Source organism: Aquarana catesbeiana, linkage group LG10 (assembly GCF_042186555.1).
Source record: "Aquarana catesbeiana isolate 2022-GZ linkage group LG10, ASM4218655v1, whole genome shotgun sequence".
In the NCBI taxonomy this organism is placed as follows: Eukaryota; Metazoa; Chordata; class Amphibia; order Anura; family Ranidae; genus Aquarana; species Aquarana catesbeiana.
The window spans coordinates 129,613,360-129,641,015 of record NC_133333.1 but is presented as its reverse complement, the minus strand read 5'-3'; the positions used below and the strand labels follow the sequence as shown (position 1 = coordinate 129,641,015).

At 45.3% G+C, this 27,656-nt stretch overlaps 1 non-coding gene across 1 annotated transcript; it reads right to left on the bottom strand.

Moving 5' to 3' along the window:
* Window positions 1-19,128: 19,128 nt before the first annotated feature.
* LOC141111554 (U6 spliceosomal RNA) lies at window positions 19,129-19,235 on the bottom strand. Its single transcript, XR_012236443.1, has one exon. It is a non-coding gene; the product is annotated as a U6 spliceosomal RNA (small nuclear RNA).
* Between the last annotated feature and the right edge of the window lie 8,421 nt (window positions 19,236-27,656).

Sequence of the window (27,656 nt, the reverse complement as noted above, 5' to 3'; positions counted from 1 at the left end):
AGTTCGACTCGAACTCGAAGCTCATCCCTACTGTGGAAGAAAGACCTGTGGAGAGAGCAAGATCCATTATTAAATCTGCAGCAACTGGGAAGAAGTCTGACCCCATCAGCCATAACATCACAGAGGTGACAGACAGCACAGCAAGCAGGTGCAGGCACAGTGCGTATGCAAGATAGTGTGAACTTTAGTGACAATGGGTTTTAGTGCTACAGGCAGTCAGCCCAGACCCATAGACAATGTCCAACATAAAATTACAACTGATAATAACTGTCAGCTTAAGTCTGCAGAGAGGTCCATGGACAATACGGAGACTTTGCCTGGACCAGGCACAGCGGCTGTTCCTGAGAATGGTGGAGGATATGCTGGGTGCAGTAGTGCTACAACTCTCCAGGAGTCTGCAGTGGACAGGATTGAAGCTGAGTGTTCAGAGCAGGGGGAGAGGGCGGGTCCTACCTCTGCTAATCAAAGACTGCTATCCCAGCTGATTCAGACTCTCTGCTAGCAGGTTTGATTGTGTCTAACGACAAGACTGCAAATGCTGGTGGTGTAGGAAAAACTTATGCTGGTGTTGCTGCTACAGGCTCTGGGAAGGGGGAGCAAGCAGGGAAGGAGCATGGAAATGTTTTATCTTCCTCCCTGTTTAAAAGGAGGAATCTTGTTCAGTTAAAATGGGAGGGCGGTGGAATCCCCCCACATAGGAGGGCAGTGGTGGATAAGATTTTGCAGATGGGGTTTAGGCCTGCAGATATCTTCGCCCTGATCAGTCCAGCAGGTTCCTATGAGTACGATTTGTCCTTTATCCGTCTGAAGTCTTTGGACATATTTTGGGAGAAATATGAGCACGTGTGTAGGGGCCTGCCAGCATGGAAAGGGCTCATCCCCAAGCTTGTTTCATGCCAGCCCCTCATTAAAATGCTGATAATTCTTGGCCGTAATGAATCCATACCGCAAGGGGATTTATCTGTATGGTTGAGGAGGTATGGAGACGTCCTTAGCCCCCTAAAAAAGATTTTGGACGATCGGGGAATATGGACGGGGGATGTTCTGTGCAGCTAAAATTAAAGGTCGTTGACAATGTCGTCCAGCATCTGCCATCCTCAGCTTTTCTGGGGAGGGACAGGCTGACCATCTTTTATCCAGGCCAGCCAAAGCTCTGCAATAACTGTGGAGATAAAGGGTATCTTGCATCCTCCTGTCCAGTGATAAAGTGTTCTCTGTGTCAGGGTATAGGACATTTGGCAAAGGACTGTAATATTATAAGGTGCAATCTGTGCAATGTGGTGGGACATCCTTACAGTCAGTGTCCTGAGGCAATGCACAACAAGCCTGAGCTCTTTCACCTGGATGCTGGTTGGTATGGATAGGTGACAGTGTCAGAAGAAGGGCGCCACCATCCCTGAGTAATATGTATGGTCAGAGAGGTAATTTAATGTGATTTTATGGGCGCCAAGAAAAATAATTTTAAACAGACATCAAGATAAAAAATACAAATAATATTTTATTAAACAAAGTTTAAAAATTTATGCTGGCTAAGCATAGTATAGACCCAACAGCGATACACATCAAAGTGAAAAGTAACAGGTCACTCAGCACTATGGTCCTGACATGTTTCGCCCGTTGGGGCTTACTCGGGATATGCGTTGGGTGACCAAGCCGGATAATATCACTGAATAGAATGAAATATACACATAGAAGCCATCAACACATTAGCCAAAAGGCCATAATTAGGGAGAAGAGAGAGATATTAGCGACTGTCCAGCTGGAATATTCAAATTCCAACTAAAGATAATTACCTGCTGTAAAGAAGACCAGACGTGGGAGGACGGACACTGCAATGTATTGGAAAAAGATAAACCTAGGTGGGCCCAGATGGGGGCCGTGGAACCAGTGCCTGTGACATAAAGAAAAAAATTAAGATAGGATAATAATGGGAAAGATGGGAAATGGGAAAGGGGGTGAGGAATGGGGGGGGGGAAGGGGGGGTGGAAATTGGGAGGGATAGAAGGGGGGGGAGCAGGGGGAGGAAAGAAAAGGATAAAGGGGAAAGTGGGGGAGAAGAAAAGGAGGAAGAAAGGAAAACCAAAATAGGAAGGGATAAAGAGTTAAGGAGGGAGAAGAAAAAAGAGGAGTAAGGAGGGGAGGTAGACTGAATAAAAGAGAGAAAAGAAAAAACCGTGGGTAAATGTGAGAAAGAAGTGAGAAGTGAAAAGTGCATTGACTCAACCAGAAGGTGATGTAGAAGTGAATGGGTGAGGTGAAGGGTAATGGGATTGATTGAGATTGAATGGATCAAGGAAAAAAGAAAGTATATACTTACATCAGACTAGTTAGGTCTAAAGGGAAGCAAAGGCTGCCAAACGGGAATGTTAGTCTGATTGAGGAAAATATAAGGGCCATAATGAACATCAACATTTGTTATTGCTAATTATAGGGATATAAATAGGGAAAAAAAGGGAAAAGAAGCGGTGCCATAATAAGGGTTAATTAAGAAGGATAGACTTTGCCGTTACTATTAAGAAAATATATATGTTGATTAACCATATAGGCAATAACCATCATCCTGTATACTGATTGTCCATGTCCACTTTCAAAACAAAAAGTGGGAAGAAATATTTCTTTCAGAGAGGGTAACAGGTGCATATATTAAGGGGATAATTAACACAAACCGGCAATGCAGACAGAGGGGCAGAGGGGTTGTTAGTGTAAAAAAACAAAGTTTTCAATCAAAAGGCAGCAATAGAAGGATAATTGAGATGTACCTTATACACAAAGCAAGCTGAGATGGCAGCCCGTCCGTCATCTGCGTGCAGAGTAGATGGAGGGGGTTTAAATATAGAAGTGTGCCGGTCACATGTCTGCCGGCAGCCAATAAGACAGGGGAAGGAGATAGCAGTACAGAACCAGGTGAGGATGAGGGCAATGAACTACATTACCCATAGAGCATCTTTTGCCTGGACATGGAGGATGCTCAGACCTCAGCAGCTGAGTGCATGTGAGTCCATCTGAGTCTGTGCCAATACCCAGTGTGTCTGTGTCTCCCCAGTCTGTGGTGCCCCAGCCTGTGCCAATACCCAATATGTTTGTGTCTTCCCAGTCTGTGCATGTGCCCGTGTCTTCCCAGGCTGTGCGTTTACCTAGTGTACCGTGTCTTCCCAGTCTGTAGGTAAGGTATTACTTGCCGAGAATGTGTCCAATCCTTCTGTGTCTACGTCTTCTAAAATTGCAGAGGCAGCAAGAGGTGCTGAGGTAGGTGCATCAAGTGCAGTGCCAGCCCCTCTCCTCCGATGCTGCAGGGTTTCTATTGAGGATCGCGGGGTGCAGAGGAGTGGGGAAAATGGTGGAGAGGCTGGTCTGGTGGTAGATAAGGGAAGGGGGAGTGTGGGGGAGGGGGAGTGAAGGGGAGGATAGGTGTGGGGAGGCTGTTGATTCTTCTTTGTCTAAGGATGTTATGGAGTGGTTGGAGGATAGGAGGAGGAGGGACAAAAGAAGGAAAAAAAGGGGTTCAGTTACCTTAAATCCTAAAGTTTTGCCTTTAGAAAATAAGCTTGGGGTCCTGTCAGATGATGATGACGATGAATGGGACTCATTGAGTTCAGCATCCTCTATGGATGATGAGTGCCAGGATGCAACGAAGCGCGCTGGTTCTCCAGGGAGAGGGAGTAGTCAGGCTAAGAAACGGCTGCTTCAACTACCCTAATGGCAGTTCCCACTCCGTTAAAAGCGGCAACCAATAATGTTGCCAGCTTAAGATCAGTAAGTGCTCGTCATATGGCCTTATTTTTGCTCAGCAAGTTTGATGCTGACATTTGTTTTTGCAAGAGATCCATCTGAGTAGTCTGGCCCATATACATCTGGTAAAGAAGGAGTGGAGACGTCGTCCCTCATTTTGGTCTCTTGCGGCCGAGCCTTACAGCGGGGTTGCGGTCCTTTTTTCTGGTATGGTAACGTGCCGGCGGGTAATTGAGGTAGAGATAGGGAGATGCATGGTCTTAGACGTCTCTGTGAAGGGGCAGGACTTGCACCTGATTAACATCTATGGTCCCCAGACAAAGAGGGACAGGAAATGCCTCTTTACAAAGATTAAGCCTTTTCTTTTTACTGCCCAGCAGGTTATTTTTGAGGTGATTTCAACACCATTACTAGGCCTAAAGACAGGAGAGGTTTCAGAGATAAGCTGGGCTATGACACCCTTTTTCTCAATGCGATTGTTAGGGAAGCAGGTCTGATAGATGCGCACATTAAGCGCTGCCCAGACAGCATGGGGTTCACTTTTCAGCGAGGTAATAGTCAGAGTAGGATAGATAGTTTTTTTTTTTTTAAAGGGAGACTGCTTTTTCGGCACCTGTGTGTCAGGCAGTGGAGTTTTCTGATTACTGTATTCTATCTGTGACTCTGAATGCTTCAGACATGCCACCTAGGGGGAGGGGTATCTGGAGATTGAATTCAGCCCTCCTGGAAGACGAGAGAGTAAGACTATCCTTTAAGAATTTTTTTCAAGCACAGGTAACAATCCTAGACTTTTGCAGCAGCAAGTCAGAATGGTAGGAGCTTGTAAAACAGTGGACTGTTGGGCTTTTCAAGGCCATAGGAAGAAAGAAGCAGCAAGATAAGTATATCACCTACCAGCATTTGTGGAGGAAACTTGACTGCCCTATTGCGAATGGAGGAGATTCTGGGGCAATCTCTGAGGTGAAGCTCCTCCTTAGGGAGGCGCAGGAGGTGGTCTCAGTGATAAGGCAGTATGCAGAGGCATCAGGTTCAAAGGTCAACCAGGACAAGTGTGAAGGTTTCTGGATGAGCGTGGAAGGTGAAAGCTTTGTTCTCCCGGATGACTTCCCGGAGCCTCAACAAAAAATGAGTGTTCTAGGCATTTATTTCAGCCCAGGTGACTGTGGTCATACAAATTGGGAGAACAGGCTGGAGAATGCTGGTGCCAAGGTGGCAAGCTGGAAAGGTTGATGGCTTTCCTTGAGGGAAAAGGTTGATCTGATCAAGACATACCTGATTCCGATTTTTCTGTATGTCAGTTTTGTTTGCGTTTTGCCAGTTTCTCTCTATACCAGGGTTTATAGTTGTTTCTTCCAGCTTTTATGGGTGAACAGAATAAACCTTATCAAAAGGAATGTGACTTACCTTCCTAGGCGGGAGGGTGGTCTAGGGATGATCAATCCTGTAGTCTTTTTCTCTCTGATGTTTGTGAAGTACAATCTTGGTAACATGTTGGCAGAGAGACCGCCTGGGTGGGTTGGTATTTTCCAGTCCTGGTTTAGGCCCTTTCTGCGAGACTGGGAAAATGGTGGGCCAGTGGAAAGCCTGAGGGTCAAGCATGATTATCTCCCGGCTTATGTTGCCCCGTGTATAAAAAATGCTTCGGCAGTGGCAAGTAACAGCAGGAGAAGTCAGATCTCTTCCAAGGAAACTTCTTGAGAAGCGGATCATGAGCTCTGCCTTTTGCGAGCCACTGGTCTTGAGGAATTGCCCAAGCCTGGTTTTGGGGGTGGGCTTGCGATTGATTAACTTGGAGAGAATCCCAATGAAGTTTAGGGATCAGGCTTGGCTTGCCTTTCATGGAAAACTATATGTGAAGGGCAACTTGAAGTTTTTTTCCATCAGTGATCGGGCCTGCCCAAGAGTGGGGAGTGGTGGAGTCCATGGATCACTTTCTACTTCAGTGCCCTTCTAATATAGAGGTGTACAAGAGGGTGGGAAGGACTCTGAGTATACCCTTCCTGCCCCATATTAGTTATGCAGAGTGGGTGTATGGGGCATTCCAGACTCATCGGGATTATGATTTGGAAACACTTTTTTTAGTTAGTCTAGTAGTCCATTATTTCACATGGAGTGCACGGTGTCAGGTATCCTTACGGAGTAAAATCCTCCCTGTCGAAGTGGTGATGCAGGACATTCTGGGTGAGGTTGGGAAGATTCAGGGTCTTGAGAAAGACAGGTGGCAGCAGGAGGCCTGGATAAGGGCGTGGAGGAATATCAGGACTCTGTAGCTGCTGCCTGTTGATCTCGGGGTGTGCGGCTTTTCTTTGTATTCTTATTTCACTCCCCTAGATTTTCAGATCAAATATATTTTTGATAAAAGGCTACATGCATGGTGATGGTGATGTTCCTTAGTCTGGCTCTCTCGTAGAGATTATGTTGTGCGCCATTTGGTTTGCACCATTTATTATTTTCTTGTTTTGTATAGTCATATTCAATTATTTTGTAAATATGTTTTATTTATTTATTATGGTTTTATTGTATATAAGTTGTTGTTTGTAAAATTTTTCAATAAACAAAATTAACCCGGTACTAAAAAGATGTTCCTAATAAAGTGGCCAATGAGTGTATATTATATATAAAACATAGAAGCACGTCTAGACTAGAGTAGTATTTTATGACAACATTGTTGTATTTTATTGGTGACGTGTTTTGTCTGTTTTTTTTTTTCTCTTTTCATTTTACAATGAAAGTGTCTTAAGAAATAAAATATTCTTTAACTCATTCTGCATTAAGCCATTTAGTTAACCTCCGTTTTGTACCCCATTTGGATGCATCATTGTGTAGAATTTGGTAGGGTTACTGGCGCACATCTAATTTAATAGATGAATTGGTGGGGTACTCAACTGAATGAAAGTTGACTCCCTTGCTTTTTGTTTTTGTTTGTCCTTGGATTTTAACCCTTTCATACTTTATCCAATTTTTTTAATGGTTTAGCTATATATATATATATATATATATATATATATATATATATATATATATATATATATATATATATATATATACACACTTTAAATTGGATGAGCCTGTCCCTAGTGGGGATCATTGGAGGTAGAGTATTTTTTGAAACGCATTTTTCCTATTTTGTATAATCAAGAGAAGGCACATCTATTTTGCATTTCTGAAATAATCTTATTAGCTTGGATCAATCTGTACAAAAATCAATAATTATAGTTAATCACTCATATGCCACAGCCGTAAGATTCATTGTAAAAAGAAAAAAAAAAAGGACCCTCTAGGTCGGACTTTGGAGGCAGATTGGAACAACAATATGCTTTTTATAAAAAGTTACATTTTATTAAACATCAATATATGCACATATACAATATAAAATATTCCTAAAAAGCTATTGTCCACTAGCGGCCACGTAATGGCCAGAAAAGGAGGACGTTACATATACCCAACGGGTGAGAAAATAACGTTTCAACAGTATGGCATCAGAACATGCGCGAGCCCACGTCAACGCGTTTCACTGGATCGCTTCCTGAGGACACACATAGCAGGGTATAGGAACAAATCTCATTGATCTGGACATATGCCACCGCCTGCACAGGACCTTCCCTGGATGGGAGCCACAGCACAGAGAAAGCCAGGCCCAGGGTCCAAATTCGAAATATATATAACAAAAATTGTTTAGCCTCTAGGGGCAAATGAAGACTGGTACTGTACACTTGTCATCAGAGATGAATCGCGTAATGGCTGCACTGACATCAATAGTCAGATCCACTCCAGACTGTAATTATAGCCTATTTAAAGCATTGCATGGAGCTCATTCATTTCACAGCTCCAACTGCATTAATCCACAGGGGGACAGCACCTGCCTCTATATCTTCCCCTGGGAATGTCATCCAAAATGTAACTTTTTATAAAAGGCATATTGTTGTTCGAATCTGCCTCCAAAGTCCAATCTGTACAAAGTATGTTTTTTTTTTTTTTAAATCAAAAATAAAGTTTATTGAGCATGAAAGTCAAAAGAGGATGTTACATTCAAAAAGCGAGGTGCAACAGGCACCAAACAGAAAAAGAAAGGAATATAAACGTCTGACATATTGTACTAACAGGGATATTTCTAAACATTGTTGTTTGCAGTTGGAACATGAGTTCACATATTCATACCGGGTACAAGTGGTGGTGTTGCCCACTGAGCAGCCGTACTGAGTGGGCTTGAGAAACAGTTGGCATTAGTCCGTACAGGTGGAGGAGTCATCCACCCATCTGTCCCAGATCTTATTAAACTTGCCGGGGCATCCTCGGTGGAGTACAGGACTTTTTTGTCGGGGAGGGTGAGATTCACAGCCCTTTTCCAATGCTGGATGGTAGAGGGGGTAGCTCTAAGCAATATTTGAGCTATCTGCATTCTGGCTGTGAATAGGGTTTCCTGTAAGAATGTTGTCAGGTATTTCTCCTCCTCTGAGATGGGGAGGAAGCCGAGTAGGCACTGACATGGTCATAATGACACGGGGGAACCCATGCAATCATGGAGGAATTTGACAATTTGTGACCAGTATTGCTGGATGGGTGGACAGGACCATATTAGCTGATAGAAAGTACTGTCAGTATCGCCACATCTGGGGCAGGTTGGGTTGGCATCTGGTTTGTACTTGGATAGACGGGAGGGAGTAAGGTAAGATTTATGGAGGATATAGAGGTGGGTGAGTCGGTCTGAAAGTTTAGGGGATACTTTTTTACAGGATTCCAGTATTTCCCCCCACTCCTCATCCTCAATCTCCCCCAGGTCCGTCTCCCACTTAATTTTTAGCTGGTATGCATGAGTGGTGGCCGAAGGCAGAAGAAGGTGATTGTACAGAAAGATTAGCTTTGCGGAATCCTCACCAAGGACCATATCCGCCAGGGTCACCGATCCAACCTAGGAATGGAGGCACTGAATTGGGACTGAAGGGCATGCCGGACCTGGAGGTAACAGAAGAACATGTGATTAGGGAGGGCAAACTCATCCTTGAGGGCTTGGAATGTCTTCACTGCACCTCCAGAGATGAGTTGGGACAGGTATATGACTCTCCTGACCACCCATGTCTTGTGGTCAGGGATGGTCATCAGCTCGGGCAGTTGAGGGTTATCCCAGAGTGGTGTGTGGGCGTGTAGGGGGGGAGCCCCAGTGATGGTTTGCGCTAGCTGCCATATTTTGCAGTGGTGTATTAACATGTGTCGCCTATCACCTAAGCGGGGGAGACCCCGATTTTTACAGAAGAGTATCTGGAAGGGATGGGCCACCACATCAGTAAAACAACGTACACACTAATGTGGAGTAGTGGAACTTGTCGTGCCGGTTAAGGTAGTAGAAGTGGGATAGCTGGGAAGCTATATAATATAGTTCTAGGCCAGGAAGGGCCATGCCCCCCAAGTGAATGGGATGTTTTAGGGTCTGCCATGACAATTTGTGTCTGGAGGGGCCCCACACAAAACGTATTAAGTATGGATTCCATGGACCTAAATACGTGAGGTGGGATGTATGGGGGGGGGGGGGTGTGCCAGAAAAGATAGATCTGTTTGGGGAGGAGGATCATCTTCACTAAGTTAATATGACCCATAACTTCAAGGGGGAGTCTGGACCAGACTTCGGTTTTGTTTTTGAGAAGGTCATACATTGGTTCTAAATTAAGATGTGTGTAGTCTGTAAGGGAACGTGAGCACTGTACGCCCAGGTACGAGTTTGTTGGTCCTCACTAGGGGGAGAGCCTCTTGTGCGGCTGTAAGGGCAGTGATGTCTATGGGGAGGATTTAGGATTAGGACCAATTTATCTGCAGTCCAGAGAAAGTGCCGAACTGTTGGATTAGATGTAGGGCCGCTGTCAATGAAGGGCCTGTGTCTTCCACGTAGAGGAGCATGTTGTCTGCATAGAGACTAAGCACTTCGGTCACTTGTCCCATACGGAGGCCCCTTATGTCAGGATGTGCCCTTATGGCGATGGCTAGAGGTTCAACGGCCGATGCATATAGCTTGGGGGATATGGGGCATCCCTGGCGGGTACCTCGGGACAGAGAAAAGGGGTCAGATGTCTTGCCATTAACCTGGATTCGGGCAGTAGGAGCCTGGTATAGGAGCTGGAGCCACTTGACGAATCTGGGGCCAAAGCCAAATCTGTGGAGGCATTCCCACAAGTAGCTCCATTCCACAGAATCAAATGCCTTGGTGGTATCCAGGCTAACCACCACCCTGGAGCCAACGTTGTCGTGTGTGGCTTGGAGGTTCATAAATAGTCTCCGGAGGTTAAATGTGGTGTTTTTATTGGGTATGAAACCAGTCTAGTCGGCATGGATGAGGCTAAGTATTACTTTATTAAGTCTTAGGGCAAGAATTTTGGCCAGTATTTTGACATCTAGTTGTAGGAGGGAGATGGGGCGGTACGATTCAGGGTGTAGAGGGTCTTTTCCTGGCTTCGGGATTAGGACAATAAGGGCTTCACCCATGGTGCGCGGGAGTGTGCCAGATTCGTAGATATGAGAATATAGTGCTTGCAACTTGGGGAGGAGGACCTCTTGGAATTGGAAGTAAAATTCTAGGGGGAGGCCATCAGAGCCAGGGGCTTTTGATGTTGGTAAACTCGCTATCGCTTCCGCAATGCATTCCTTAATTGTGGGCGCTTCCAGTAGCTCTAGTTGGGGGTCCGTGAAGGAGGGGAAATCTATGCTCTGCAGGAGTAGAAACGCCTGAACTCTTGGGCTACCTGTGTTGGGTCTATAAGTGTGGATCCAGCCTCCGATCGGAGCTGAACTACCACAGCGGGTCTATGTTCTAAGTGGGCCATGTATGTCAGAAGTTTCCCGGCCCGCTCACAATGTTCAAAGGTTTTTTGCTTACTGAAGAATATGCCTCTTTTAGCTTTCTCGAAATGTAGATGGTCTTTGAGTCTGGAGTGTAGACGTAGTTGGGCATAGTTAGAGGCCGACGGGTCTGCAAGAAAAACCTGCTTAAGGGAGCCCAGTTTTTCGTAAGCCTGCTGTAGGATAAGTTTAGAGGAGGCCTTGTGTCTGTTTATGCGAATAGAGAGGGTCGAGCTGTCATGTAGTTTGAATGCCTCCCACACTATCCCAACTGAAGCCGACCCCGCATTGGAGAGAAAGTAGTGAGTCCACTCCCGTTGAATGGCCGCCAAGTCTGTGAGGACTGTAAGCCAGAATGGCTTCAGCCTCCATATGAGGGTCGGGGGGTGGAGGGCAGGCGAAGGGTGATTGAGTAGGGTGAGTGGTCTAAGAGGACCTGGTCCCTGACATCAAACCCCGCCTCGAGTAGGTCCGGGATCAGGGTGGGAGACAGCAAAATCATGTCTATGCGAGACATAGTGGCCTGTGAGGGGGTGAAACAGGAGTAGGCGGTTGCGTTGGGTTGCTTGAGTCTCCGGGTGTCTGTCATGGCAAATTCCAGAAGGAATCTCCCAAACCTAGTCAGCGCGGGCTGAGTTGGTGTCGTGGTGGGTGGGTGAAGTATGTCAAGAAGCGGGTCTATTACAAATGTTGAAGTCCCCCATCCATATAGCAGGCACTGTGGGATGTTGGGTCATGAAGGCCACACCTTCCTTTAGAGCAGCGAACTGGAATGGTGGAGGAATGTAAAAGGCTAGGAGGAGGACCTCGAGGCCTCCTATGGTGGCATGTAGGAGAGGAACCTGCCCTGCCAATCCGACCGTAGGCTATGGAGCTAAAACTGAACCGACTTGGCTATAAGGATAGCAACACTTCTGGAGTTATTGGTATATGGGGCCTGGTAGACCCAGCCCACCCAGGGTTTCTTAAGTGCCATTTGCATTTGGCCCATTATGTGAGTCTCTACAAGAACAGATATGTCTGCTCGCATTTGTTTGAGGTGGGAGAGGATGGCAAGCCATTTAGGTTTGGCTCTCAATCCTCTCACATTCCATGTGAATAGAATGAGGGATGCCATATTAACAGAGGTGTTGGTTGGGTGTACAGTCGGATCAGCAGGGTGTGACCCATGCCCATATTCACATACAATGCAGTCCTCATATACAGAAACATGCATTGAAACAGAAGCCCTGAGTCCCATTGTATGATGGAGCCCTGCAGGCGGGTCAGAGAAAGCAGCAAAGGGTCTGTGACAGACCTGCAGGGGGCCATGTAGGGAAGAGGGTGGACAGATGAAAACAGTAGCAAACAACAGCACATATATTGCAGTATTAAGTACGTCAGACATTGTACCAGGAAAAAAAGAAAAAATATAGTAACTTTGCCAACTCTGGACCAGCGGGGCATATCAAACTTGTGGCAGCCCTCCACAGCCGTGAGGGCTGCTGCTGGCCAGGGAAACACATCTTGAGAAAACAGCGAGGTGCACCATTGACGGTGAGAAAGGGAGAGAGAAACATGAGGATGCAATTGGAGTGGAAGTTCAGGTGCATTCTTGGCTGTCTCTGGGGCGAACAAAAGTTGTTAGAAGTGCACAGCGGTTCTAGGTGATCTAGCATCTAGGTGTTAGGGGGGGTGCAGGTATAGCGTTCAAGAGTGGCTAGATAAGTGCATTTTGGGAGGCAATGCGTGGTAGCTGGAGCACTGAGAGCAGCGGTGTGCCTGATATGCATCGGGCCGGGGGAGAGGGGTGTAAACAGTGTGAGGACACCTCCGGGGGTGCCATGAGTGCGGTCAAGGGGGGTAAATGAGGGACAGGCCGAGGCCAATTCACGGTTCATAGAAGTGACATCCAGGGCGAAGGTCTCGGATTCCAGTCCAGCAAGGTTCATCTGTGGGAAGATGCGCAGCTGCGTCCTGTCTTTCCAGCCAAGGGATGACTGCGGAGGGGTCCTCAAAAAAGTGAGCTTTGCCGTCTCAGATCATTGGGAGGCACGCTGGGAACAGCATGGAATAGGCTAGGTGGTGGTTGCGTAGTTGTCGCTTGGCTTCTGAGAACTGTGTCCTTTTCTTCTGGACCTCGGCAGAGAAGTCTGGAAACACCGCAATGTGTGAATTGCCGAATCGGATGTTGCCCTTTTCGTGGGTGAGGCGTAGAATGGTGTCCCGTTCCCGGTAATTCAATAGCTTTGCGATGAAAGTGCACGGGGGGGCTCCAGGTGGTGGGGGCCTCACAGCCAGGCGGTGCGCATATCCACCATGAACGTAGAGGAGAAGGCCTCTCTGCCAAAGTTGGTGATGAGGAGGTTTTCCAGGAACGTGGGGGGGTCCGATCCCTCTGATCTCTCCGGCAGCCCCACGAACCTGAGGTTACAGTGGCAGAGTCTGTTCTCCATGTTGTCCTGCTTACTTAGGATGACATTCAGTGGGTATTGGAGCCGCTCGGTGGTGACCTGCAGCAGTGGGATATCATCCTCCACCTGTCCAATTCTGCGCTTTGTTTCGGTCACCCTCTCCCGCAGCTTGTGTATGTCCTGGCGGATAAGGGAGATGTCGACTTTAACCTCCTTGATCTTGGATGTGAGGGTCATCTGACAGAGGGAGACAGCGTCTAGCATACAAGCAGTGTCTTCAGAAAGCAGGGCTTCTTCCCCTGAGGTGGGCGCGACGCCATCTTCCCACGCTGGGTCCCGCTCCTCGTGGCAGTATTTGTTGAGCTTTGCCAGTGCTTCTGGAGCTCACTTCGGTGGCGACATGAGCACGGGAGCTTCTCTGAGTGGTATAGGTAGTTTATACCAAGTTAGAGGATAATTTAGTCCCACAGGATCAGATTGAAGGAGAACGTGCAGCCAGAGCTCTCACTCTGCACTCCTTACGCCATGCAGCTTCAGGCCACGCCCTGTAAAAAGTATGTTTAATATATAAAGTGGAGAGGGGTTTACACAATGGTTCTCTGGTCAATAGGCTTTCAGTGGGGTATAATTTTATATCAGCATGTTCTGGGAACTGTGTTTTGTGTTGCATCACTCACGTAAACAGCATCCAGTTTGGCAGCTTATGTATAGTTTAAGGTCATCATATTATTTTTAGTTTGCCTCTTCATGATATATGTGTCCAAGGGTCTGGATACTGTATAGGGCTCACAAATTTGGGTTTAGTATGGTTCTAAAGTGATGTATAATGGTATATCCCACATGGGTCCACACACGCACAATTTCAAGGTGAAGATTAATCTTCTAAATTTAACATAAAGGAGTTATAAAGGCAGAAGGTTTTTAATCTTAATGCATTTTATGCATTAAGATAAAAAACCTTCTGTGTGTAGCAGCCTCCCCAGCACCCCCTAATTACTTACCTGAGCCCCATCTCTCTCCAGCGATGTCTTATCCATCAGGGACTCTCCTCCTGATTGGCTGAGACACAGCAGAGGTGCCATTGGCTCCCGTGGCTGTCAATCAAAATCACTTAGCCAATCAGGGGAGAGAGGGGGCAGGGAGGGGCTCCGTGTCTGAATGGACACAGGGAGCTGTGACTCTGCTCGATTGACCCCATAGCAAGCTGCTTGCTGTGGGGGCACTCAACAGGAGGGAGGGGCCAGGAGCAGTGCAGAGGGACCCCAGAAGAGGAGGATCCATTCTGCTATGTGCAAAACCAAATGCACAGAGCAGGTAAGTATAACATGTTTGTTATTCAAAAAACAAGACTTTACAATCACTTTAAAAATTCCAACGGCAAAAGCTTAGCATCCAAACCTCAACACCCAAACGTATCTCTCAGCAATTTAGCTCTCAATGCAATGCAAAGTGAGAATGAGGTGAAGTGAGGTTGGGAATTTCCATTAAGAATAATGTCAGGACCTCCCTGCACATCAGGGCATGCATCAGCAGATTGCCATTGTTCTCTATGCCAGTTCCTGTTTTGATGCACAACTTCTAGTCGTTATCTTCAAAACTGATCTCACGCTGCAATTGCTTTTGGCAGGCCATGTATTAAGTAGGCAGTATTTAAACAATCAGAAGTATAAATATAGTTTATTGTTGCAGTGCAGATGTCAAGGGGGTGTTGGGACCAGCAGCCTCCAGCCACACAGATACCAGACCATGTGCCTGGTGCGTCAAGTTGATATAGATGAGGGGGGAGCAGAAACGCAACAGATAAAGTGAGCTGAGGGAGGAGATGTTTAATTCTTTGCTTATCTCTATTTAAAGTTTTAGTTTATGTAGCAAGTGTATGAGTATCACATTATTTGCATGCTGAAAATCCTGAGACTTCTTCTCTGCAGCTCCCACTATCCAGCTTTAGGCTGGATTCACACCTATGCAATTTTATTGCTTTTTGCATTTTGCAGATTTGCACTACAGAACATGTTCCAAAGGAAACCATGTTAAATGGACTGTATTGCAAATCTGCAAAATGCAAAAAGCACTAAAACTGCATAGGTGTGATGCTCCAAATTCCTTTGGAACGACCGCACACACAGAATCAGTTACACTCAACTTACTCGTCCAAAACGCCTAGGAGCTATTGGTCTTCTAAATCTCCGAAACTACCAAACTGCTTCGCTCCTTACCAGGATAGTGGATTGGAATATCCACTCTCTGCACAAAGACTGGGTCGCTCTAGAAGCCTCGTTTACAAACCTATCCCTAAGTACACTCCCGTGGATCTCACCAGGCCATGTTCCCCTGAAGATACGCCTCCACCCACTAATAGGCCCCACTATACAATGTTTCCACCAAACATGTAAGAAAACGACTGTCTCCTCCATCCCCGGCCCCATGACTCCAATAAAACTGAACCCGGACTTCCCTCCAGGCATGCATCCCCTATTTCTGACTGACCAATGGCCATCAGACCATGTAAGAGCCCATCATTTCTTTCACCAGAGTAAGTTACTCTCTGCGACACAAATTGCCAACAATCTAAAGAAAGCGCCCATCCCCCCCTGGACATATTTACTGATTGCCCACTACCTGAAGACCTTAAACAAAACTTCCCTTTGTTCAAAACTCTCCCCCTTTGAAACCCTCTGCACTAAAACAACTTCCCAAACTCATCTCATCTCTTACTTACACAACCTTCTCTTTGCTGATCTCAAAGCCAACGACAATCTAGCTTGTAAAAAATGGGAAAAAGACCTTTCCATCTCACTCACAGAAGAGAATTGGGAGAATATATTTGAGACCATACACAAAGGGTCGATAAATGTAACCACCCAGGAAAATGGCTTTAAAATCCAATCTAGGTGGTACCGAACCCCTGCTCTCCTACATACCTTCAACTCTGAAATCCCTGAGACATGTTGAAGATGCCACAAAGAAAGAGGAACTCTTCTACATATTTGGTGGTCATGCCCTCCCCTACTACACTACTGGTCCGCAGTACATCGCATCACAACCCAAATTACCTCCTACGATCTAGACCTGACCCTGTCACAATTCCTCCTCCATCACTCACCCAGGTCACACACCTGGTTAAGGCAGGATTGGTAAGGTAGCAGAAATCGAGAAATTAATCCACATCTCTTGAGACACACCGACACAATTCAACTGTAAATGGGCCTGCTGGTTACACTATCAGACGACACAAGAATACTCTGACATTATGAACCCACCTACATAATTGGATCGTCTAATTCTGTTCGAACTCACTTTGTGTTCAGTACATCACTCCGCCCCCTTTTTACATCTGACACGTGACAACTGTATCTATTTATAATGGAGTGTGCCAACTGGATGTACTGATTGAGCCTTTGTACTACATGCCTACTTCGCTTGTTTATTACATCCCTCTGGTAAGCAGATTGACAAGCACCTGGGTGTGGTGTGCTTTTCTCCTGCACACGGAAGTTTTGGTGGAGGTTTCATCTCAGCCTTGCTCTTCATTTATATGGACTATCATATTTTGTTCAGCGCTGCATTTATGACTCTTTTTACTCATGTCACAGTACATGTTGACATTCATGGTTCCCTCAATAAATTGTAGTTCTCCAATGCCGGTAACACTCATGCAGCCTCAGACCATGACACTTCCACCACCATGCTTGACTGTAGGCAAGACACACTTGTCTTTGTTCTTCTCACCTGGTTGCTGCCACACACGCTCGAGACCATCTGAACCAAATAAGTTTATCTTGGTCTTCTCAGCCCACAGGACATGGTTCCAGTAATCCATGTCCTTAGTCTGCTTGTCTTTAGCAAACCGTTTGCAGGCTTTCTTGTGCATCATCATTAGAAGAGGCTTCTTTCTGGGACGACAGCCATGCAGACCAATTTGATGCGGCGTATGGTCTGAGCACTGACAGGCTGACTCCCCACCCCTTCAACCTGGGCCGCAATGCTGGTAGCACTCATACATCTATTTTCCAAATACAAACCGCTGTATGGTCTTTGCACTGTGCTGCAGCTCAGTTTTAGGGTCTTGGCAATCTTCTTATAACCTAGGCCATCTTTATGTAGAGAGTAACAATTCTTTTTTTTCAGATCCTCAGAGAGTTCTTTGCCATGAGGTGCCATTTTGAACTTCCAGTGACCAGTATGAGAGAGTGAGAGCGATAACACCAAATTTAACACACCTGCTCCCCATTCACACCTGAGACCTTGTAACACTAAAAAGTCACATGACACGGGGAGGGAAAATGACTAATTGGGCCCAATTTGGACATTTTTATTTAGGAGTGTACTCACTTTTGTTGCCAGCGGTTCAGACATTAATGGCTGTGTGTTGAGTTATTTTGAGGGAACAGCAAATTTACACTGTTTTATACAAGCTGTACACTCACTACTTTACATTGTAGCAAAGTGTCATCTCTTCAGTGTTGTCACATGAAAAAGATATAATTACAAAAATGTGAGTGGTGTACTCACTTTTGTGAGATACTGTAAATAAAGCTGTTTTGTGAAGCCCTCAGAGATTTGTTAGAAAACCTTAGTGAACAAACAGCAGCATGAAGGCCAAGGAACACACCAGACAGGTCAGAGATAAAGTTGTTGAGAAGTTTAAAGCATGGTTAGGTTATAAAAAAATATCCCAAGCTTTAAACATCTCACGAAGCATTGTTCAATCCATCATCTGAAAATGGAAAGAGTATGGCACAATTGCAAACTTACCAAGACATAGCTATCCACCTAAACTGATAGGCCCGGCAAGGAGAGCATTAATCAGAGAAGCAGCCAAGAGGCCCATGGTAACTCTGGAGGAGCTGCAGATGTCCACAAGTCAGGTGGCAGAATCTGTCCACAGGACAACTATTAGTCGTACACTCCACAAATCTGGCCTTTATTGAAGAGTGGCAAGAAGAAAGCCATTGTTAAAAAACAGCCAGAAGAAATCTCGTTTTTTAGTTTTCAAGAAGCCATGTGGGGTGGGGGGGCAGCAAACTTGTGGAAGAAGGTGCTCTGGTCAGATGAGACCAAAATTTTACTTTTTGGCCTAAAAACAAAACACTATGTGTGGCAGAAAACTACCACTGCACAACACCCTGAACACACTATCCCCACCGTGAAACATGGTGGTGGCAGAATCAGGTTGTGGGGATGCTTTTCTTCAGCAGGGACAGGGAATCTGGTCAACAATTCTGTGCCACTTTGTGTTGGTCTATCACATAATATCCCAATAAAATACATTTACATTTTTTTTGTTTCAATAGTTTTTATTGAATTTTACAAGTTAAACAAGGATAAACTTAGACAATGCACTACAAATGGTTCTCAATCAACAAGTTACATATTATGCAATTGCAGAAGATATGCATGTACATCCCAAATTTGGGCCTTTACCTTATGAACTGTCCTGTGCGATCTCTCTCAATGGTCATGGTGAACGTTCTCTGTTTGGGCACGAACACATGGTCAGACTTTTCGACCGGACTGGTCTGACGGACGCCGACGGACCAAATCCGGCGAACAATCCGATCGTGTGTGGGCTTCACCGGACCTTCAGCAGGCCTTTCCAGTCGTAAATCTGACGGACTTTAAATTTGGAACATGCTTCAAATCTTTATGTCGTAACTCCGCCGGACCCAGAAATCCCCTCGTCTGTATGCTAGTCCGACGGACAAAAACCAACGCTAGGGCAGCTATTGGCTACTGGCTATCAACTTCCTTATTTTAGTCCGGTGTATGTCATCACGTACGAATCCGTCGGACTTTGGTGTGATCGTGTGTATGCAAGTCAGGTCGTTAGAAAGTCCGTTGAAAGTCTGTCGGACAGGCTGTCGGACTTTTGTAGCTGAAAAGTCCGACCGTGTGTACACGGCATTAGTGTGGATCAGTCTCCTTGTGTGGTGTGATAATCCAACTTTTATGATTTTAAAGGTGTTGTACCATTGTAAGCATTAACAACTTAAACTTTAGCTATATATAGTATCTCATTTAGTAAGAATAGAATTGGTAAAGTTGACCAGTTTATATTACCCTGTCGCTCCTTTACTGTACCATTCCAACCATGTTCTCCAATCTTGTGCAGTTTTTGCATAATTCCCTGACGTTGAGGAGTGTAGAATCTCATATGTGCCATGAGTCTGTACAGTGTTTAAAAAATATGGAATGCTTCACAAATTTGCGTGTCATCCTTGCGCAGGGGCCATAATAATCTTCTCTGTATCGTTCCAATTTTAGTATATGTGCTGCCGAAGCAAGCACAAATACATTTCCCATTTTTGGTTGTAACATGACAAAATGTGGAAAATTTCAAGATGTATGAATACTTTTTCAAGGCACTGTATATAAACCAAAATATCCAAAATTGTTTTGGTATATAAGCAAGGCATTGTATATAAACCAAAATATCCAAAATTGTTTTGGTATATAAGACTGAGCTCTGATTCACTATGTTTCAATATATATCCATTATGTGCACCAAATCCATGTGAACAAAATTACTCTGTGCTAAACTAAATTTGCTGTCCCCTCAAAATAACTCAACACACAGCCATTAATGTCTAAACCGCTGGCAACAAAGTGAGTACACTCCTAAGTGAAAATGTCCAAATTGGGCCCAAACTGTCAATATTTTGTGTTGCCACCATTATTTTCCAGCACTGCCTTAACCCCCTTGGGTATGGAGTTCACCAGAGCTTCACAGGTTGCCACTGGAGTCCTCTTCAACTCCTCCATGACCACATCACAGAGCAGGTGGATGTCAGAGACCTTGCACTCCTCCACCTTCTGTTTGAGGATGCCCCACAGATGCTCAATAGGGTTTAGGTCTGGAGACATGCTTGGCCAGTCCATAACCTTTACCCTCAGCTTCTTTAGCAAGGCAGTGGTCGTTATCATGTTGGAATAGTGCCCTGTGGCCCAGTTTCCGAAGGGAGGGGATCATGCTCTGCTTCAGCATGTCACAGTACATGTTGGCATTCAAGGTTCCTTCAATGAACTGTAGTAGGATCAGAAATTGTAGTAAATAACATGAAAGCATGGATCCAACCTGCCTTGTATCAACGGTTCAGGCTAGTGATGTAATGGTGTGGGAGAAATTTTCTTGGCACACTTTGGGCCCCATAGTACCAACTGAGCGTTTGCTTAAATGCCACGGCCTACCTGAGTATTGTTGCTGACCATGTCCATCCCTTTATGACTACAGTGTATCCATCTTCTGATGGCTACTTCCAGCAGGATAATGCACCATGTCACAAAACTCAAATCATCTTAGACTGGTTTCTTGAACATGACAATGAGCAAGCTCACTGTACTCCAATGTCCTCCACAGTCGCCAGATCTCAATCCAATAGAGCACCTTTTTTCTTCTCCTGTGGTAGCTTTTCCTATCCTTTGTGGGGGGTCATGGCTTCTGCTGGGGTGGCTGCTTGGGGCACAGGCAGGCACAAGTTGTTAGCGGGCCTTAGGGACATTCTTTCGCGGCTTGTGCCCTCCATGGGGGGCTGGTGGCCCACTGCTGCTTAGGTTCCTTGGGCACAGTAGCTGCATGCAAGGCTTTGCCGTTGTGGGGACTACCCTCCACCGCTTTTGACTCTGGTTGTGGTTTTCTGCCGCGGCAGAGGATGTGGGGCTATTTATGGTGGGCAGAGGTGTTGTGGCAACAAGTAGGCGTATGGGATACTGTTAGTTTTTTTTTAGGGCCCAGTAGGAGCACACTTGAAACTGGTGGTTCAAAGAAAAAAATTCGGACCAGTGAGGATACTAAAAATGTTTTCATGGCTGCTGCCTGAGAAGCTTTCCATAGATGAGGGGGGATGGGGTATGAACGAAGTAGGAAGGAGCAGTAAGCAGTGTAGGTATCAGTTGCTTACATAGATACATTGTTAGACTGACTGCAGACAATTTCTATTCTGGCTAGTTTTAGTGGGGAGAAGGTCCTGGAGCATTTTTCTGCTTTATTTCATTACCTAGATTGAAGAGGCTCATCGCGACTGTGGGAGGTTGGCTTGGTTGTGCTTTGATGAAAAATTCCACCAACGTAAGCAGTCTTCCTACGTTGGGATTACATGAACATGAGACTTATGCATGGGCTAATTTTTTGGGTTTTTTTCCAGTCGGAGGCCAGGATCCGATACTTTGGGGACCAATGGGGTATTGCTGGCTGTGTAGGGAGGGAATATGTCTGTTTGGATCAATGTGTCAATTTAAGCAGGAGTGCTCTGGTTGCGGTAGTTCCCACTCTTGTGTTAATAGAGCTAAGGGACGATTGGTGGTTTGTTTGGTGTCATTGCACCCCAAAATGTGGTTGGGGGAATTGGCTTTATGGAGCATGGTGGTCCTTTTTTTTCATTTGCGGCAGCTGCAGTCGCTCTTGGAAAATCTCTTAAACCTGCCGTGTCATGCCTATTGACAGGGTTTTCAATCATCGCTTTGCAGCGGCTATTGATGGCGCTCGGGCATCTGGTTATTGTATTCTGCTTTCCTGGGATAGTGAGGCATACTTTAGTCTGGGGAATCCTTTCTCAAAGCCTGCAGTATAAGGTTGGTGTGGCTGGTGGATGCCATGTTTAGTTTTGGGCTTTTATGCCTGTGTAGTGCAGCTCATTGGCTTGCCGGCATGTTGGGAAACTGGGTTTACTGGAAATTTGTGTCTTTTGTTTAGTTTAATATGGTTCTCTGTTGAACTGTGGAGTTTTCATTTCGCAATAAAAGGTTTGTTTTCTCGATGACAATTTGGGAGTGGTTAATGGCGATAAATGGCGTGTCTGTGTCGTGACATATGGCAGTCCGGTCACTTAGACTTGGTTTGGTCTTGTTGGCATCTGAATTGTTTTGTTTATGTTGACCTTGTGCCAGGTTGCAAAGAGAAGGGATTCCTAGTTTAATAAATACCTCAAAACAGGGTGACATTGTAGGTACTTTTAATAAGAAATGTGCCAACGTCCCTATAAATGTTTACAAAATGGGAAGCTACAAAAAATGGGACTTTGAGGGCACATGGGTAGTAATGCTATGAAAAAGTAGAAATTGTATTTTAAATTTTATTGGCTTAAAATTACAAAATTATATATAATACTCTAAAAACAATATGTCATACATATAACAGCAATGTTGCGAACATATCAAGTGGATATTTCCTTGCATCTACCATCTCTAACCCTATACATGATGTGTACAGTCTAACATTTGGTTATAAAGAGGAGAGAAACCTTCCCCAATACGTGAACGTTGTGACTGTAGGGGCGTAGATGGATCTGGATTGCAGGTCTGATAGTCCACTTGTTGATGTTCTCTAAGTGCTTATAGACTCGTGCTCGACATGCTTCGCGTTATGAAATGCTTCCTCAGGAGCTAGAGGTAGTTCTGTTAAATATGCATATAAAAAGAAAAAAGGATTTTTAACAGTATGAATATATATATTGTATATCAGTAATCATGACAAAATAGATATTTACAACATGTATACTCTGGAATCTTAACTCCCCGTGATGATCCATGGAGGCCCCCCATAAAGGAAAACTGTCTCCCGGGTGCCAGTGGTACAACCCGGTGATTGGGGAGGCCATTCAAGCCACGCAACAGATAACCACATGGCTATGTGGACCAGTTTGAAAAAGTATATATATAAGCTAATGTGGTATATATGTATCTTCAGGGGTTAACACCCCCATATGTATACCACAAAGATGATAGTATATATAATGGTAAACTATCCCTTAACACATTGCACCAATCTAGCTATAGTATAACCATTAAAAGAAGCAGGTATAGAATGAGATAATTGGTAGAATTTTTTATAGGCCATGTAAATATAGTAATAATAACAATTTATAGGTGGAATCATTTGTACCCATCCTTATGTTAGCTCCATCAAAAATTCTCCTAGACCCTGATACTACAAGTATAAATCAATAATGTTGTATAACACATTGAAAGAGGGTGCAAAAATTGGGGCCTACGAATAGTTAATTAAGTGTGTAGGCTTGAATATAATTTATTTACAAAGATTTTAAGGGGTAACTTACCATCTAAGATTGCACAAAGCAATTGCATCTACACCTGTATTGGTAGTCAAGTAGATGTTCAGCTCATTGCATAGTCAAAATGGCGCAAGTGTGTATAGGACATGATAAAGGCATCAGACCATTCCAGTTTTGAAGCGTTCAGTGACCATAAACAGCCTTACAGGTAGATGGTGGTTTAACAGATTGCAGTTCTAATGTGAAGATAATATCAAACAGTCAAATGAGTTAGAGTATAGAAATAGCTCTGCGTTGTGTCAGCTTTTCAGCTGTAAGTAAGTTACCTGTATTAGTTCAAAAGACGGTATGGAATCTGATGTTGCCTGTAAGTGGGGTAGCATCCACTGCACATGTGGGCTCACGGTGCGCGCTTAAATATGATCCCCCACCGGAAGACGTGCCAGGTTGTCCTAATTCTCTGGTTGCTCTTTATCGGTTTCAGCTGGACGGGTTTCGCTCGCTGGCTCCATGAGTGGTGTAGTTCCTTGTCTGTACTGGCTGTGTAGGGTTGCGGTACCCTGACTGCTGATCTTATGAACAAAAAATACCTGGTGCGTAAAGCACAGCGAAACCCCTCATGGATTTTTTGACAGGCAGACCAAAATGTGGGTAAAAAATATAAATTTTATTATAACAACATGATAAAATAGTACAAATCAACAATAAACATCATATAGTATCAGTGGCGGCCCGTGCATTAAGGCCCACAGGTGCCGCCCCCTCTCTCCTGCACCCCTCTAGCACCAATAGATAGATTCATGCATTACATGAATCTATCTATGGCCGCCACAGCCACCCCATATTCAGGCGCCCGGCCCCCTTTCGGGCACAGGGCGCCTGAATTACAGCGGTGGGGGGTGGTTTTGAAGCACCTGATTAGAGCCATAGGCTCTAATAGGTGTCAAAAAAGGTGATCTGCGAGCGCCATGCTGGGCGCTTGCAGATCACTCAGCTGTGTTAGAAAAGCGAATGAATATTCGCTTTCCTAACACTAAACCGCCTCTCCGCTAATCAGGTGCTCGGATCTGTTACCCATCACCCAATTGGCTAAAACGACAGGCGCTGTGATTGGATGCCAGGCGTCCAATCATAGCAGAGGACAGGAGGAGAGGACGGGAGAAGATATCGAGGAGCTGTCCCACCGAGACAGGTAAGTGCAGGCGGCAGACCGGCGGGGGGGGGGCACACTGGCAGTGTTTGATGGGGCACAGTAGGAGCAATTGATGGGCACAGTGGCGGCAATTCATGGGCACAGGGACTGCGTTTGATGGCACAGTGGCTGCATTTGGGCACAATGGCTGCATTTTATGGAGCACAGTGGCTGCATTTGATGGCACAGTGGTGGCAATTGATGGGCACAATGGCTGTGTTTGATGGGCACAGTGGCTACATTTGATGGCACAGTGGCCGCGATTGATGGTGCAATAAGGCTGCAATTGATGGGGTTTTTTTCAGAATTTTTCAGTTTGTTTGCGCCCCCCCAAAAATTTTGAGCACCAGCCACCACTGTATAGCATTAATGCAATTATAAATATAAGATCATGATACATAATACCCAAAATGTATTCTGGTGGGCTAGTTGTCGTACATACTGGCATAGACACCTTACACATTTCAGACTAATTAGTCTTCATTTGGATTTGACAGACCAATTCCTGCCATACACATACCAATCCCCCAATCCCAATTTGACTGCTGACTTATGCTCGGGAGTAGGCTATGTGGTTATTACATTACCATATTAGGGAAGAAGAGTTGGGTTCGGCTCTTAGGTTGGGCGGTGTTATTTTGGAGCAGGTGGATAGCCACTTGCTGCTGCTTTTTTGCGCATTAGGGTTTAGGTTTTTTTTGGTGTCGTCTTTGCACTGCAAATAGCGTGTTTTTTTAACCTTTTTTGTTTCCGATGTTGGGTAGCTGGGACTAAGCATAGTACTTTCTGGTTTGGCAAGCTGGGAAATGGTACCGTGGTGTTGTGGACCTGTTGATAGCCATAGGCCTGTGCCATTTATTTGTTATTTTCCTTGATTAGGATGTTTTTTCCCAGGTCTGTTCATCTTCTTTGGATAGTATTCTTCATGACAACCTTTGTGTTGGCCTACCTTTGAGCCTGGATTATTCTTCACGATGGAGGGTGGGTGTTTTAGAGGCGATTTCCATTCAGAGTCATCTTGGTTGGTGTGTTTTAGACATTCCAAGACGAACTAGGTGGGTTAAGGGATGTGAGTGTAGTGCTCGGTGTGAAGGGTTCTTATGTCTGTCCAGTTCGGGCTGTTGTATTATCATTGTAGTAGGGGATGACCCTCTTCTTATTCATTCGGTCGATTCGGTACTGTCTTAATATCACTTGTTTCAGTCTTTGGATGGCTTGTCAACTTTGGGACTTTGTGCACCTGTATTTGCTCCTGATTTTTATTGCATGGGGGCAGTCTATGAAGTGGTTTGCATCTGGCACCCTGAAAGGGGCCAGGTACATGAATAGGGAGGGCGGCGGAGGTGTCAGTGGGCCGGCGCCCGTGCGCCCACAATGCACGGGCCGCCACTGCTTGGTAGGGACCCGTCTGAGGTACCGCTCCGAGTATTTGGTATGTTGGTATCTGCGACTGGTTGTCTCTGAGTCAGTGCTGTGGCTGCTGGAGGCCTAATTAAGTTGGACGCAGGTATGGGCTCTAAACACACCTCAAGACCCCACTCCTCCGTTCCCCCTCCACTAGTATGTTACATATAAAGTACTGCAGGGTGCATGCCCTACCCCCAGGCGCGTCAACATGGTTGCTCCTTAAACACAGCTACCGCCCACACCTGCCATTATTATGAGAACTTGTGATCTTAAGTAAACAACTATGACTGGGACTATCTCAGCCGTATGTACGAATATGTCAGACGTTCTACCTCTTTGTTTGGTGCCTGTTGCACCCCCCCATTTTTTTATGTAAAACCCATATTGACTTTTATGCTCAATAAACTTTATTTTGATTAAAAAGAAAAGTTGGATGCAGGTACTTTCTTCTTTGATGCCTACTAGGAGTGGCGGGGTACAAGGTCCTGGTAGGTAAGTATGGGGCAAACATATACTTGGTAGGGACCCGTCCAAGGTACGGCTCCCAGTATTTGGTATGTTGGTATCTACGACTGGTTGTCTCTGAGTCAATGCTGTGACAGCTGGAGGCCTAATTAAGTTGGACGCAGGTACTTTCTTCTTTGATGCCTACCAGGACCTTGAGGCTCCAGTAAAACTGTGTTTAACGTGTTAAAATTTACCTGTTATGTATACAGTTTGTTAATAAAAGGCTGCTATGGCCATTTAACTCCAGCTTGTGGTCATGTGGTTATTTATAAGGGATGAAGGGAGTTATGTTCTGAGCAGAATTGAGACAAATTATCTTTAATACCCTAGTCATGAAATTACTGCTTGAACTTGATGAACTTGCATCTATTTTCACTCTGACTGTGGTAAAATGATACTTATCCTATGGTAGTTGTAACAGAAGAGTGTGACTAATATTGATTATCTTCAGATAGGCCTAGCAGCAGAAAATGATGGTATTGGTTACAAAAGTAGCTCTTCAGTCCACTCCAATCAGAGAGCCTCATGGCTGCAGGCACTCTATGAACAGCGGACCCATGGACTGATGGTCAGACAGCATGTAAGCTAGAGTTGAGAGAACGGTTCAGTCTGAGCATGAGTTTGGGCTGAACATTGGCTGGTAGCCCATTCGACGAACACCCGAATCTTATTATCTGGGCATTTGACCGTTTGTTCGGCCCGCCGAACGACCACATTGCACTGGGCCACTGCCCAGTGCATTGGAAGCCCTGATTGGCTGAAGCAATGAAAGCTTTGCCCAATCAGGACCCACAGCACTGTCAGAGCCATGGTTCGACACTGTGATGTTGACTCTATCCAATCATGGCTCATTGCTCTTAGTCCCACCCCACTCTATAAAAATATTCTTCCTATTGCGGCCATTTACAATGTGATATTGACATGGAGAGAGATAGAACAGGACTCTATTTAGTGCTACTAGCCAGTTAGTGTGCTATAGTGTACTATTGTGATTCTATTGTGAGTTAGAGCAGGGGGTCTCCAAACTTTTCAAACAAAGGGCCAGTTTGCTGTCTTATAGAATGCAGGGGGCCGAATTGTGGCCAGTGAGGGGGGGGGGGGTAGAAAAATGTCCCATCATCAGTGAGACTGAAGATGGCCTCAGGGTTGGTGGTCAGTAGGAGGTGGAATGGTACCCCATCATTGGTATTAGTGGAAGGAATAATACCCCATCATTGGTGTCAATGGGAGGAATAGTGTCCCATCATTGGTGTCAGTGGAAGTAATAGTGCCTCATTATTGGTGTCAGTGGGAGGAATAGTGCCCCATCGCTGGTGTCAGTGGGAGGAATAGTGCCCCATCATTGGTGTCAGTGGGAGGAATAGTGCCCCATAATTGGTAACAGTGGAAGGAATTGTGCCCCATCATTGGTGCCAATGGGAGAAATAGTGCTCCATGACTGGTGTCAGTGGGAGAAATAGTGCCTCATCATTGGTATCAGTGTAAGAAACAGAGCCCCATCATTGATACTAGTGGGAGGAATAATGCCCCATCATTGGTATTAGTGGAAGGAATAATACCCCATCATTGGTGTCAATGGGAGGAATAGTGCCCCAT